The 16,695-nt window shown below is 35.0% G+C and overlaps 1 long non-coding RNA gene across 1 annotated transcript; it reads right to left on the bottom strand.

Annotated features, from left to right (window-relative positions):
* Nucleotides 1–2,252: 2,252 nt before the first annotated feature.
* On the bottom strand, nt 2,253–16,475 carry LOC311432282. The gene is made up of 4 exons (XR_014689936.1): nt 16,401–16,475; nt 13,605–13,767; nt 11,232–11,305; nt 2,253–2,989 (listed from the first exon to the last, which is right to left on the bottom strand). It is a non-coding gene; the product is annotated as an uncharacterized lncRNA (long non-coding RNA).
* Between the last annotated feature and the right edge of the window lie 220 nt (nt 16,476–16,695).

Here is a 16,695-nt window from a genome sequence, read left to right as displayed (position 1 = left end):
ATTTGCTTATACTGTTTCCTATTTGCACCTGTAATAAATCTTTTTTCTATCAATCCCCTAATCACTATGGTTTAATGTAGTACCAATAACAAGATAAAAGTCAAGTATCAAAACTTAAAAAAATCTAAGTTTTGCAAAAGGCGTGATCATTTGGAGATCTTTAGATCTGTAGTCCACATAGGGATTTAGGAAATTCTGCTTCTGAGTGTAAAACATCCAGTATTTCACTTATTTGATTATTTATTCAAGAGCAGTTTTAGAAATGGACTGTTTCCTCATCTCTATTTTAAATGCTAATACACGCAACTCTGTGTGTATTCTCTGTGACCTGTTTTCCTTATTATTGATGACAACATCTTACATACCGACTTGAAAATATCCATTTTCCTTAATTGATTTAGGTTTTGACTCTCTACTATAGTCCTATGAATAATGGAAATAAATAAATAAATAAATAAATAAATAAATACAGAATTAAGATTAGTGTCATGCCTTGTTTTATTTAATTTCCCACTGAAACATCAAGCAACAATGTTGCCTATGTCTTACATGCTGCATTCAGTTACTTCTCCCTTTTTGGTCATTGTTTTCAAGAAGAAAACCACCTTCTCTATTTTAAGGATAGTTTCTGCTCCAACCAGTTTAAATGGGAACAAGAAGACATTCTTGTCTATCAGCAATCTTGTTTTCTCACAGACACAAGAGTGTCACTGTTTTGGTAAGTAAGTTTTTTTTGTTGACTTTTTTTCCTTTTTAGTAAGAAATACCATTTCCTTCTCTCCAGTTGTGCATACCTTGACTGACATCTGACTCTGGCCCCTTACCACATTTCAGAAACTTTTTCTGAAATCTGCAAATCTGCAAAACAATAATAGTCCACAAGGAAGTAGCAAATGTTGTTATGTATATGTTTTATGTAGATGAAGAATTTTTCACTACCTATGATGTGCAAGATGAAAGTGCTTGGCTGCAACATGTATTTCAAAATGTTAATAGTTTTGTCACAGAACAGCTCCAACTGTTCTGTAGAATATATTTGAATCATCACTCCGTTCATTTCTATGTTATGCCTTTCTAATACCTATGTCTATCGTTCTCTTAGAGGAACCTATAGCTACAGGGGACTGGACCCATGGGATTTCCCCTGTTCCTGTAAGGCTGCAGCAGTTCTGCATCCCCATGCAGTACTGAAGCCAAGTACATTCTCCCTACAGGTGCAAACACACAACACAAACATCATACCTATGACCAGCCACACAGATTGAGACAGAGAACAGTGCCTCTACCCACACAAATGTATACAGTATTCACATTCAAACTTGAATGACAGATGACTTAATTTTCCTTTTCCTCTCCACCTGAGGAAGATAGAAGTTCAGTAGATTGAACATGCAAATGTGTGTTTCTCGAGGTAGATTTTGACTGACACAGTCAATCCAGCAGTAGGCACCCAGGCCCTGGTCTCCTTCAGTTGTTGAATCTTTCACCCTTATGGTCCAGCCCTGATAGTTACTCAGACCAGTTCAGATTTGATTGTGTTCACTACTACAATTAAGTATTTATACTAATTCTAAATAGTTAAATACTACAATTTCAACCTTGTAGCTGGTGGAAGGTGCATGTGGTCTAGGCTGCAGAGGCAGCTCTTCCTCCTTCATGTACAGGTGCACAAATTTACCCAATAGATTATTTTCTTCCAGGCTCATAAACCTTATTGATCAGATATCAAAACACTGAAAAGAAAAACAAGCCCTAGGACTCTACTTACATGTACATAGGCTTCTTACCTCTGACATGTCTACCTGATCCACCATAACATTTTAGCTACAAGTTTGGAAAGGGTTTATAATAGCTACCAATGCTCGCTGCAGCAGTGCAGAACAGAATCCGAGCATTGAACCTCTAGAGTATTTTGGACTGTAAGTTTCAGAGTTTGACTGGCCATGATTATTTATACAAGATTAGAAATAAAATTTGTCCAACAAAAAAACTAATCCTAGCACTTCTACTTTTAGTTTTGTCTTTTATTATTATTATAAAAGCAAGATCAAACAATAATGTTCCAGTACCAGTTTTCCGTTCTAATCAGAATCTTCCTCTTACAGTCTGTCTTTTACTCCTAATTTACTTTATTGATCAGGATAATTATTGTACTGCAGAGGAGTCTGACTCTTTGACAGAACATATATCAACAAAGCTACACAAGTCTATGGTTTATGATCAACTAAGGGACTTTATTTAACTTATTCCAAGGTTGAAGAAGACATTGTGAGAAGGTCTTTTACATTTATTTTCATGAACACATTCTGGAATAAATTACTGCCATATCTATCTTATGCAGACAGGGATTTTGGCTTGAAAACAGGTATTCAAAGTTAATCTGAAGAAGCAAATTAACTTTTTATTTTACATATTCTTTATTTCAGAATGGGTTTTAAAAAATCAGTGTTATAAAATGAGAGTAAGTAGTGCTATAAGCTATTTATTTCAGTATTTACTGTCTTCACCTAAAAATAAATAAATAAATAAACAAACTAAATAACCACACTTAAAAAAAACGTATGACACTTATGATTCATTCAAGTGTAATACGATGTATAACTTAGCCTACATGACATTGTGTATATATATATATTGATCTTATAGCAAAAAAAACAAGTTGGTGCAAAGACCAGTATAATTATGTTTTGAGAGATTCAATGCAATACAATACCCACAGCACTCCAAAGATCTTCAGGCTAGTGCTGAGAGCAGTAAGTTTTGTTAAGAAAATATTAAAGAAATTAAGAAAATATTATGAAATATCAATGTAATAATAATTTTAGGTTATTAAAACTACTGATTGTGTGAAAAAATAAACAGAAACAGAAAACCTGAAAGACAGTACTGGTATCAGGGTCTAGTTTCATATTTCTGATTTGTAATATAAATACCTGTTACTCAAAAACTCGTTGTACCAGACATCCCATTTTGTTCACAATTATTTCACCTGTAAAAAATCAATGATATAAATAGTCATTCTCATCAACTCTGCATGCAAGAAATATTTGATTTTTTGTATACAGTTACATTTGTCTAAAACAGTTTATTGAATTTGCATGTAATCAAAAATTACAAATTAATCTCTGTACTTGCTCTTTTCATATGTTTCTTTTAGGGGTTCTTTCTTCTTCAACATTTGTACTAGTTTGCATCACAAAGAAATGCATGTACATATATGTAAAAAATACAGAGAGGTACCTTCCCCCCAGTTCTCTATTCCACCAGTGCTGTTGAAGACACATTTGCCAAATGGTAAATAACTTTATTCTTCCATATCAAATAGAAAAATCAAAATCAAAATAAAAAAAAAAATAAAAATAAATATTTCATGTAGGATTTAAATAATCAACAGAGTGACAGGAAAACTGAGTTATTAAGTGGCTTCTTTCCCAAGGGACGTTTTTATGTTGCAATGTTTCAACTCCTAATTATGAAAAGAGAAAAAATTCTGAGAAGTGATTTGGAAAAGTTTCAGTCAACCTGCAGCTCTCACTGAAGAAATTTTGACCAAAACATTTGTACTCAGATGTTCATGGGATTCAGACTTCTACTTGGGTAACTTGCCCATCTCACTATAAATAAATAAATAAAATATCAAAGCAAAATATACTAATAACATTAAAATCTTCATGCAGACAGATTGTCCAAAGAAGACTTGTGCTTCTAGCAGCAGGCACAGGTACGCCATTTCATCCAGAGTGTGCCAATTATTTCATAATAATAAAATGAAACCTCCTAGGACTTGCAGACATCTATCAGGAGAGTGGCAGGTACAGTCAGTTTTGAAAATGTTTTCATTAGGGAATTCACGTGCAGCATTCTGCCAACTTTCAAGATGCCCAAGAGCACAGTGTAGAAAAGAAACTCTATAAGAAGGCAGCTATATGGTGGAAGGAAAGCTATAGTCATATGACAGTCTTTCTAAGCAAGCCGTTTGTGCTATCAGCATTGCTCAGCACTCAGCTGGCAATTGGAGCAGTGAGTTTGCACATTAAGTTTCCAATACAGTGAGATATATTTAAGCTTTTTATGACCAGCTAACAGCTGTTACAGTAGTGAGGTGTGAGTCATTTCTCAGTTTTACAAACATGGTATATAAGATACAAAAATTCACCCAGCATAGCCTTCTGCAAAGAGCTCCCTGTTGAATTAGATAGGAGAACAAAAACTTCATGTGAAGATAACACTCACACGGGCTTCCAGAAGGACGATTTAAGAAGTGGGTGATAACACGTGACAATGGTCAGACCAAGAAGCTGAGTGCTAGTTGCTTCTACAAATCCTCTGAGCAGCCATTATAACTTCCCCAGAGGCATAATTTCAACGTGCTGTTGTTCCAGCTATCAGTTATGGGCAGGAGGTCATTTTGCACACCATGTTGCCACTTTGGTGAGTGAAATAGCCTCAAGGAAAGTTCTCCCATAGCAATCATTCAAAATTCATGAAAGCATTAAATATGGAATCAGAGTAGTGCTAACTGAATCCACTAAAGCTTTCACCCAGGTTTGCCTATTTCCCTATTTCCCTACTTATTGTCATATAGAGATTTTTTACACAGATGAGTTTCAGAACTTTCTTATTTCCCTATAAAAAGCTGAGGGGATGGGGGGGGGGGGGGGGGGGGGAGGGGAGGGTGTGAAAGGAAGGGAAAGGTTGTTCTGCTTCTCTCCAGACAGCAACAACATTGTAACAAAATCTGTGGAGACATAAATAAAAGAAACAGACAAAATTTCCATCTCTGAATATGTTTCCCTACAGAGATCCAATGAGAAAGAAGTCACTTAGTAACTCAGTACCCAAGTTTTCATATCAGTATATTATTGTTTGCAATTTTCCTTAGAAATCACAAATAATACCTCACTGGACACCTATGAAGTCTCACTCTTTGAGCCACAGATTTGTTCAAACAACCTGTACCATGCTTTTGTACCATCAACAGGCCACCACAGCTTATACACTTTTTTAATCCTGAAAAAACTGTGTAGCTAAAAAAGAAAAGGAAAAAGAAAAAAGAGGAAAAAAAGAAAAAAAATAGAAAAAAAAAAAAAAAGTAAAAAAAAAAAAGTAACAACTTACATCTAATCCTTAGTTTTGCCTGGCTAGGATTTGAAAAAAACAAACATGAAAAACTCAAAATTCAGAGAGCTCAGTAATGTGTTCCCCAAAAGAGCTCTGTCTTCAAAATGTTTCTAAAGATATACCTAGTACATGCTGTGTTACAAGAGCCTTATCTCAGGTCAAGAGTAACAGTTGTAAGACCATATTAATTACCTGCAGTGTCATCACTGCCAGAAGTAATGTACAACATTGCAGTTATAAAACAGCTTCCATCTAGTAAAGTACTTTCACTTTTGCATTCCTTCTAATACACTGTTTTAACATTGCATTATCTTAGTTGGTACTTAGATGGTATTTCACATTCTTGCCAGATACCTAAGCTCATCTATTAGAACACATTTCTGACTTGAATTTTATCCAATAATGTTTCTATCCATCTAAGATTAAAAAAAAAAAAAAAAAAAAAAAAAAAAAAAAAAAAAAGGAAAAGGCCTATAATGAAAAAGGCTCCAGAAGGAGAATGCAGTCTTTGTTTTCATCTATCATGTACCTGATGAATCTACAATATTCTAACAGAAATCATTCATTTTGTGGGTGAAACTGATTAGAAGTTAAACACATGCACCACAATAAATACTTGCAATGGTACTCGCCAGTTATTACTTTCTGTGTGTTTCTGTGATCTGAAGCCTCTGACATTGCTTCCCAGATTATAACCTCTAACCTGAAGTGACAATTTCTTCCTTGGCATTCTACTTAATGTAAATATATCCCTCAGGATTTCCTATTATCCAGATTCACTTTGGAGAATGTAATCAAGATATTCATTTATGAATCTTCTGCTTATGTAAGTCCAACTCACAAAGTTCTATACAGACATATTTTTGAAGTGCTAAATGCCTGGGTAGCTGTCTTCTATTACCAGTTATCTTGCCAGGACACTTTTCCTATGGGGCAGATGTGAACAAACTGGTGAGAAAGGAGACATTATTCACATCTGAGTTTATGAGTCTCAGTATATACACTTTTCATGTCATAAACCTCCAGAAGTACTTATAGAAATACATCGGTAATATGAAATTCAGCTAATTTCTAGTTTTATAGCAAGACTAAATATAATGGGATGCAAATGACATATTATATTGGTTGACTGAATCATGAAAACAGCTGCTCAAGACTCTCTAACTCATTGAAGAGCCATCTCTCTGGGAAATTGAACACACTGAAAAGAAGGCTGCCAAGAAATCAGGAACCAGATCCCTGAATAGTGAGCTTCACAAAGAAACAGAGAGCCTTAGCAAGACTTTCCTGTCTCCTTGACAGCATCAGGCATCAGCACGCCATCAAAAGGTGTGAAGCAAGCAGTGTCTCCTGAGAGCAGAGACACAAATCAGTATGTTCCCATCAAAACAACTTTCAGATGCAAAAAGTGTTTTACTTATGGAAGGTTTTCAATGGTTCTTCCTAAAGTGCCAGGCTATTAATAAATGTCCTAACTGTGTCTTCCAGGCTTTCAAAAACAGCAAACCCCTGAAAGTCTATTATTGTTATTTCCTTCTCTTCTGTTTCCATCCTGTTTTCCTGGATCTTGAAGTTGAAGGAACACCACTCTGTGCAAAATGATTCATATATATTAATCAGAGGAAATATATGGTGGAGGAGAGCACAGTTAATGAATGCGTAGAGAAGGTCTTACTTTATGGGAAAATTAAACTATTTTATTATATTGTTATTATAATTTATTAAAAGTATCATTAATTTTCATAAGTATTGTAGCAATAGTAAATTAATGTCAAGATGTGCTGACTTCACAGATTTTTAATACAGAATAAGAAATATATACCGGGAAAATATGTCAATATATGTTTTTTGCTAAAAGAAACAAAATTTGTATATACATATAAATATATATATATAGTCTCATGAAAATGCAATGATGACCCATAGTTAGGACAGCCCTGAAAGTATTCTTGGCTTTTTGCTGTAAAAGCATAGACATCTAATTATATGACAAGTAATTTTCCCAGTTTGCTCCAAAACAAACAGTTAAATAGCTAGGCTCCCAAGAACGCCTTATTACAGCACCCTGAGATATGAAAGTACTGCAATTAGGGACCTAGAGTGCCTCCACAGTCTATGACTATCCGATAGATATAATAATAACAATAATAATAATACAACATATTAAGATCCTTAGAGACTTGTTTCCTGTGTTATATAACTAAGTTCTAAACATTGATGGCTAAGTTGAACAATCAAGGTGAGATAGCAGATACATTCCTTTGTCTCCATTTCAAATACGGGAGTAGAGAGAAATTAAGAGATTGGCCAATAGTTTCATCCCAACAGTTTAGAGTCGAGAAAAAGTTCAGTTTGAAATTGTAATCTTGTTACTGACTGCAGGGACTATCACATAGTTCCACTACAAAGACAAGAATTAGATAGTTGATTAATTCTGGGCCATCAAGGCAGGTCACAGGTAAAATTAGAAAGCAAAGATTATCTACATGCAGCTACTGCAGCCCTGTGAAGGAGAAGCCCTTTTCATTACTGTACCTGGAAAACAATGCTTATTTACATTGCCACACACAATAACCCTGTTCCTACTGGGAAATTAAGCTGCAGAGAATATATACAATAGTGTACAGCTAGTAGAAAGAGCATGACATGTCAAACATCTAATTAGTAAGAGGCTTATTTCTAATGCTCCTCTCAGCAGTGAATAAAGATAAATGTGGAAAACATTTCTGTTTATAGATAGCGTGGTAATCATTTCTAGACCAGAAATTAAGAAGCATTTCTGGCAGCAATTTCCACCCAAAATTCATAATTTAAATGTTTGCTGACAGAAAATACTGAAAGAAGGAAGAAGAGGATACAATTTTTGAATATATTTAAAGCTTTAAAGTTTGACAGAAAGAGGAGAAAAGACGCAGAGGCAAAAGGAAGGAATGAAATGCATGGATGACTTTAAGGAAAAAATAACAGAACATTTGGCAGCTTGCTATGCTACTGTAAACAGATAAGTCCCAGGCATCCAGGCTGAAAATTCTGTTGCACTGCCACAGCACATGCTATCTACACTCATATTTTGATTTTCCATTGAGACCAGACTTCATTTTTTATTTCCCACAATTCATTTTAAAAGCCAAAATGTAATTCTTGTGCTATGCACAGTATTCTCAAAGAGAGAATATTAAGGAAAGGTTCACACTTCTTTTTTTTTTTTTGCTTATTTTCTAATTTAATGACTGTAAATCATGTTCCAGCAATTTCAGCATTGCAAAGTCATCTTATTAAACATTCACTGTCTGTGCTAAAATCTGATACATGATTAGGCATGTGATGGGAGCACAAATCTAGCCAGTTCAAATCAGGTTAGCTCAGCTAAAATCAGTTAAATTCAAGTTTACAAGCTGTTCATCTGAACTTAGAGTAGGATGACAGAATAGGGATAACTTTAGGATAACATAGCATAGTATAAAAAAGAATAGCATAGAACAGAAAAGAATAGCATAGACAGAACAGAACAGTTGGAAGGGGCCTGCAAAGATCATCTAGCCCAGCTGCTGACTGCTTCAGAGCTAACCAAAAGTTAAAGCATGTTACTGTGGGCATTCTCCAAATGTGTCTTGAACACTGACAGGCAGAGGACATCAACCAGCTTGCTAGGAAGCCTGTACACGTGTTTGACCACCCTCATGGTAAAGACATTTTTCTCTTATGCAGCCTGACCCTCCCCTGGTGCATCTTTGTGCAGTTTCCATCCTGTCATTGGTGACCAGGAGCAGAGATTGGCAAATCCCTCTGGTCTTCCCCCCTCAGGGACCTGCAGAGAGCCAGAGAGCTATTTTCTTAGAATTTAGGAATTGGAAAAAATAAATAAATAAATAAATAAATAAGAAGAAGTCATATCTTATAGATGCATGATTTTTTGCAGTTTTTTTTTTTTCCAGAAATTACGTAGAGTGTGAAGCATTGAAACTGTTAGGCTATTTAGATCATCTCAATCTGCAAGAATTTAAGGAAGTGAGCTCTTGATTCCGAATTCATTCCACCAAACCTCACGAGAGTTGAATGCTTATCCAGAAGCTGACCACAGAATTATTAACTAAAGTGGATCTATAATATTTATTTATTCTTGGTATTTTGCCAAAAGAAATCAAAATTAATGGAAACAAAAAAAAAAAAAAAAGGCACCTTTCCTTATTGAAACTTTAGAAGGAAATTGAATTAATAACACGAGTTAAATCATCCCTGTGCAAAAAGTACTTGAGAAAACACGTTGCAGAATTTCACAGTTCTGAAGAAATCTTTTATTTTTCCTAGCACATTACAAGATATTTATATAGCAAGTTATTTACAGAAGAAATCACCTCATGCAAGAAAACTTCCACCATAATTTCAGGTTTAGCTTTAGATCTGCTCTTAACCAGTGACAATTTGGAGCTCTGTGTACCATTTCAGTTCCAGTAGTACAAAAAAAATTCTATTTTATGAGTTATTTTTCACTCAAACATAGCAATGCAAGACAGGAAAACCTATTACTAAATATGCACTTTTACTCTATGCACACGATATTTTGACACTGCAGCAAGGCAATGTCTTGCTATAGGAAAATGACAATTGGCTTCCTCTTATGAGAATCAGCTCCATTTTGACCCCACAGAATGATTTATTTTTTTTTTTTTAACTAAGACCAAATGTCCTGAGGAATGTAAAGACATAGAAGTGGGTATGCACACTAGTAGATTGCAATAGCTGCTCCGGCTTTTTTTTTCATGCTTCAGACCTTTACAAGGGAAAAAAAAAAAAAAAAAAAAAAAAAATGCACTTTACAGAGTTACTGTATCACATGAAGTCATTTCAGTTCATTGAATAATACCACATTTTGCCATTTTCTCAAAGCGATCTCTCATCACTCTGCATCATCCAGAGTACAATCACGGTAAGATTATCCACATGAGTGGACTTCATTGTCTTCTAACCATACACATTTTAAAATCTCAACAACTTAGTTAACCATTTCATTGCAAAACCTGCAAGGGAAATAGTGTGTTCTTTGATCTATCTGGGTTAACACTGTACTCTCCCTAACCAAAGAATTTTCCTCCTTCAAACCAAGAGCTTTCAATGCAGCTTCTATAAAGAATGAAGCAATATAAGAAAGGGCATGACAGGATGCCTTTACAGTATGTTGACATTATCCTGTCTGACTCAAAAGTAAGCACAATGTCCCACTGAAGCCAGTCTACTAACACTCAAATGTATGTGTAGACATTCCACAAAAGGATGTTCTATAACATTAAGAACAGCTAGCACCTTTATACTTTTTACACAGATTTTAAACCTTTGTAATTAATGAGAAAATGGTCAGCTTTTATATCTTTTTTTGCTTATAATTAGATGACAAAGTATTATTTATTACAGAGCCCCATTCAGAAAAACCTATATTCATATAATCAATTTGAAATTAAGATATCTACAACTGACTCAACTAATAATTGCAAGCACTGGAAGAATAGCAATCAAAGCAGGAAGAAAGAAAAAGCCAGGAGCAAGAGTTCTCAGAAACCTGACCAGCTTGCTCATTAAGTTAATAGTTTTTATTACCAACTGTGTCAACACACAAGTTTGGCAGGGAAAGATAGGTGTGATGGTTAATGATTTTAGCCATTTAATGGCTATGCTAGCAAGTTGGCTTCTTAACACACTTGTTCTGCTGAAAGTGAGCAGAAGCTGACCTGTCATTCATTTGAAAGGCAAATTGCCTTTCAGTTACTGAACAGTAAAAACATTCACAAAGGTACTGCTGCATAGTAGCTAAATGACAGAGCACAGTATTGATACCTTAGCTTTTTTCTAATTTTCAATTAAATTCATGAACTACTTTGTCCATTGTCTTTTTCATGTGCATATATCCAGGAAATGGTTCTTTCTTTCCCTAGATTCCCCTGTAATTCATTCAAGCATTTTCTTACCCACAAGAGTAAGATGTTCTATTGCTTAACTGAAACCATATATTTTTCTCTACTTTTATTAAAATTCTCAGAAAATCATAAACAAACCTAGTTTAACATAGAGCAGAATATGCATCCAAACACGCCAAAGGCTTTCTTGCTTGTGCCAACTTTAGATTATGTGATTCCCTGTTCACCTGCTCTGATGGTGGCAAAGTATGTCTCCATACTCACTTCACTTCATCCTGATAAAATGAAAAATTAATTCACAAAATTATCTTCAGCTTTGTGTGATAGCCCAGTCAGTTCAAGATCTATCTGTTATATTTAACCAGATTTGCATGCAAAGAGATGCTTTTAGACTCCGAAAGAGTCTTAGGATCAGGTGACATGGTAATTCGAAGATGAACTAGGTTTTATATATAGAACATCTAACAATAATGGAAAGGAAGACAGGATCATACTCAAAAAGTGACTAGTACAAATTTGGTTAGATTCAAATAAACACATACTGATTTACACTGTTATAAAACTCCTCATTAAACATGTGTGGAAGTGGTGCCTAAATAATATACTATGTAATAAGTAGTATTTTTGTTTTATCTAATATTACGTTGTTAAATTCAAAAACACTAATATTTGTGTTGTTAATGTGCACTATATAATGTGTATAAAAGACATGAAAATATGTATATACACCAACATCTGAAAATAACTACTTTACAGAATGCTATTATAGTAAAAACTGTAAAAAACTGCTTTAAAATATCCTCTTAAAACTATAATGAGTAAATATTATCTCTAAAATGGTTGTATATACAGTTTTCCTTTTGATGCCTACAAGCAAAATGTATAGCTTCAAAATCCAGCTGGGAAAACATTCAGATCACAGGGGAATATCTTTTTCTGGAGTGACAACACTCTTTTGAAGTCATTATGAGCAAAGAGCAATCAAATGTCATTGGGACAGAGAACAAGGACAGAGCCTGTGGACTGATGCTTTCAACGGGAGGTGTGATAGTAGAGGTTCCACTAAATGCTCCTCTGGAGAGTTCCATACTGTTTATTAGATACTAATTTCTTAGAGAAAAGTTTGAGGTTCTTATTTTTTATTTAAAGCAAGCCAGAGGCATCTTTTCTAAAATAAATACCAGAAGGAACATAGTAACCCTACTTTATTCCTGTGGCTAGGATATACTAAATATATTTGAGACCTGAGGGTAGGTGGCTGAACATCATGTAGGTTGTATTTATAAACTTTGCTTATTATTAAAAATTAAAAATCACATATAATTTTTATGTAGAAGGTAAATAATGTCTTTCAGAAGTAGAATAGCAGTGATTACCTTATAATGGATTTTGGCCCCAAAAAAGTGATACAAACAGCTATTTGCAGACCATCTGATCACCATGGTAATTTTTTCCATGCTTCTACAATATGACAAGGTAATCCATCCTTATTTTAACCATAGTTTTTTTCAAACTTACAAGACAAAACTTTTACTGAAAGCTTTCTACTGTCTACTAGACCACAAATAGTCAATACACGACAGCCACTTCCTGCACATTTCCTCTTCAGGAACATCACATGGACTTCACAGAATCATAGAATGGCTTGGGTTGGAAGGAACCTTAAAGATCATCTAGGTCCAACCCCTCTACATAGGCAAGGATGGGACCAACTAGATCAGGTTACTCAAAGCCTCATCCAACCTGGCCTTAAACATCCAGGGATGGGGCATCCACAGCTTCCCTGGGCAACATGTTCCACTGCCTCACCACCCTCTGAGTGAAGGATTTCTTCCTAACCTCTAATCTAAATTTCCCCTGTTTTAATTTAAAGCCATTTCCCCTTGTCCAATCCCTATCTGCCCATGTAAAAAAGTCCTTCTCTATCTTTTTTATAAGCCCACTGTAAATACTGAAAGGCCATGTTGAGGTCTCCCCAGAGCCTTCTCTTCTCCAAGTTGAACATCCTGAGCTTTCTCTGTCTTTCTTCATAGGAGAGGTGTTCCAGTCCTCTGATAATTTTTGTGGCCTTCCTCAGTAGCATTCTATATATAAGAGAAGTCCTGACACCATTTATTGAAAGATGCATTTCTGCAAAGAAGAGAGGACTCTAAGACAGACTGACAGGTGGTCTGTGCAATTCCACTACAGATAGAAATTGTGTATATTGGCAGGGAATTAGGTGCACTTGTGCTTATAAATCTGTAGTGCTCAGAAAAAAAAAAAAAAGGTTTTATTAAATTAGTACTCCCAAAAGGTATTTCTTCCTTCTTTTTGAAAACTCTCACTGCTTTGGTCTGTTATGTGAGATAAATGAGACAGTTCAAGCAAAACTTACATAGTGATTGAAAATAGAATGGCAAATATATACCTACAGATTGAAGACTGTACCAGACTTTGAGATATTAGTAACATCAGGCTCTTTACAAAACAGAACCTAAAATTAAATAAATAAATAAATAAAATAAAATGTTATTTACATAAAATAACTGTATCATGACCATTTTGAAAATTAGGAGAGTTAGGTAGGTATACCTTTTGATCCCAACAGACCGTGTGTTGGAGGAAGGATGGCTGAAGACATGACATATGGCAGCTCCTCGTAGTCGTCCTGGTAGCTTGGTTTGCTCAGCTGCAGCAAGTCATGGCCTCCTTGCTGTTTCAAAACTCCCTCAACAAACGTGGGTGAGGCTACCCACTATGGTGGATTTTCCAATTTACAGTTTAAAAAAAAATAAAAATAGAAAATTAACTCATGCATCTCCTCTATTAGTGTCTTCCTATATTCTGCTTTCATACAAGATATCCCAGGTAGGCCACTTGACTTTCAAGAGGGTGCAATCTCTGAAGAGAACTATGGTGTAATGTATTAAAAATCCAGACCAAATTGATTTCTTCCTCATGCTAATACCAATTGCAACTTTTCCATGTTCAGCCATAGATTTATTCCACAGTTTTGTGGAAAGGACAAGCTTCTCATTGCAGACATAATTTTTTACTTGGGGAACATTTTACTGGACACCAGTTTCCAAACTCAAATGAATGAATTGCAGATCACCTGGTAGATTCATAATTCTTTCATTTCCTTCTGCACTAGTGTCTACTGATTCACTCAAGGTTTTTCTCCATGTTAATAGCTGTGTCATGGTTATGTCTGTTCAAAAAATTCAAATAATTTTAGCCCACCTAAATGACCTTTTAAACAATTAAATTTTGCTTTTTTCATTTCCTCAGAAACACCAGGAAACATAACAAAACATGAAAAACACCACATATAGATCCACATATTACTTTCTAATCCAGACTCTGAACTCCTGAATTATTTTGTTTTGATTCTGCCATTTTATTGTAACATCTAGGATTCACTTTACCAATGGTAGAACCAGGGTATCATCAGCAATTTCATCTAGTTTGTCAGTGATTAATCATGGTCTATCCAATATCCTCCAAATAACTCCAAATCAGGAGCTAGCAGTACCTGAATTTGGAGTCCAGACCCTTAAAATTCTACAGTGTTCAGTCCTCTAATATAGGTGACATATATATTCATATATACATATATGTTCATTTTGAAAACACAGAATTCATATCATTAATTTTACCTAAGTAATAGTTTCTTTGCTGAGCTACCTGAACACTATTCAAATTCACATGTTTCAAAATCTTTCACCTTTTAGTTATCTTCCTTCTTGCTGGCACCTGCTGGTTGCAAACACAAAGTATTTAAACCCACTTCAGTTCTGATTCACACCTTAAGTGAATCACTGCTCCACTGGGATTTTAATTATTCTGCTGAAGATATTTACCTCATTTATTTTATTAGTGACAACATCCTTTGTTGAGAAATAATTCAGAGACAAGAAATCTGATGGATCTGCTTCATTGTCTGACTTTTCACTTGTCATTTTCAGGCTCCGCACAACAGAAGAGCTCCTATAAGCTGCTTTTAAAGATGCAATGCCCAATGATTATGATCTTTTTAAAATGCTTAAAAATAAGAGGTAGTAATGGTCTTCTTTCCTCCACAGATAAGTAAAAGACAATTTTTTCTGTGTTTTACTGCCCAGAAGAAAATTATACGGACAGGGCTGTGGCTGATGCGGAAAGATTAGTAGAAATAGCCTATGTGGCTGCCATGTACAGAGTATGGAACAGCCCCTTTTGCTGAATCTGGAGAACTGCATTGACTCACAAATGGTGAAGCTGTGAGGCAGTCTGTCACATAAGTTGTCTCCAAAGAGAACAAGTACAGCTTTTTATACCATGTCACTATCCACTTACATTCTAGAGAGACAATTTTGAAAATTATTTCCTTAGGCAATTCAAAAGAAAATTGTCTGATACCTTTGTCTGCAGATTGGATTTTCTTAGTGACTTAAATCTAACTTCATGATCCTCAAAAGGAAAAATAAGATACTAGTACATTAAAGAGAGCCCTAAATACTAGTCATAGTAGATGTTCTGTGTATAGTAATACCAGCATTTAAGATGCAATTTCCTGTATACAGTCAGGAGTTAAAATTGGTATTTTGAACTATTATGAAAAATTTCTCAAATTCTACCATAAATGACAGTCTCTTAGATATATAGTGTCCCCTTTGGTGAAGCATGATTCAATAGCCTTCATTCTTATTTTGTACCACTGAGTAATCTGGGAAAATATACTACATTTGTAAAAGAAAAAAAAAAAAATGTTTCTTCTGAAATAATTTTTATTGAGACATATCTATTTAGACATTCAGACCATACCTGAATTTACTCTAATTGAGACTGCATTATAAACGGAGCACAGAAAAATAGCAAAAGGACAAAAACATGTATATTACATAATTCTTAGGAGTGTAACTTATCTATTAAAGACATACACTATACATACATACACTACAACCGAATGCATGACCTATTTTTGTAAATATTATTTGAGAAACCGATGATAAAAGCTACTAGACATATATTACTATTTCTCTATCTTACTCTGTTCCTGACTGCCACAAAATGAAATTTAGACAGCTTTGGAAAAAAGGGCTATGGTAAACATACACAGACTGGGAATGTAGTTTCCCTGGCAACAAAAAGATCCAAGAACAACTCATTCCTTCAGGTTGCAATTCAGTTTATGAGCTTCCACATCTGCTTGCATAGGAATGAGACACCTGGGATTACATTTCTAGAGTGATGAGTGAGAAATTAAAGAACAATAGACATCACATAGCTAATTTTGTGCTGTGATGAAAATGAGTCCTCTGATATTCATTGTCATGGACCACCCAGAATATCTGAGGACACTAAGATTCATACCCTGATTAAGTATCCAGCCTCTTACCTACTTACCTTGACAGAAGCCAAGAACTGTGAGAAAACCACAGAGGGTGAGAGAGGGTGCTCTCCTCCTTTGCATTAGCAAGGGTTAACAGACTATTATTTTAAACAGAACATGTGCTTTCCTTTCTGTTAAGGAAGAATACAAACCAGAGGAAGGAGGAAATATGGCAAGTCAGATGGTGATTAGGAAAGAGCAGGCACTTCTGTTTTCTATTTCTAAGAACAACAGGTGCAAAAAAGTCATTTGCTATACAATTTTATTTAACTTTCAAAAGTGCAGTTACTTCTGCTCTGGAGGCTTGGA

The sequence above is a fragment of the Aythya ferina genome, assembly GCF_964211825.1.
Source record: "Aythya ferina genome assembly, chromosome: 2".
Classification (NCBI taxonomy): Eukaryota; Metazoa; Chordata; class Aves; order Anseriformes; family Anatidae; genus Aythya; species Aythya ferina.
Note: the sequence above shows the minus strand (reverse complement) of the source record. Positions and strands in the feature narration are given on the sequence as shown.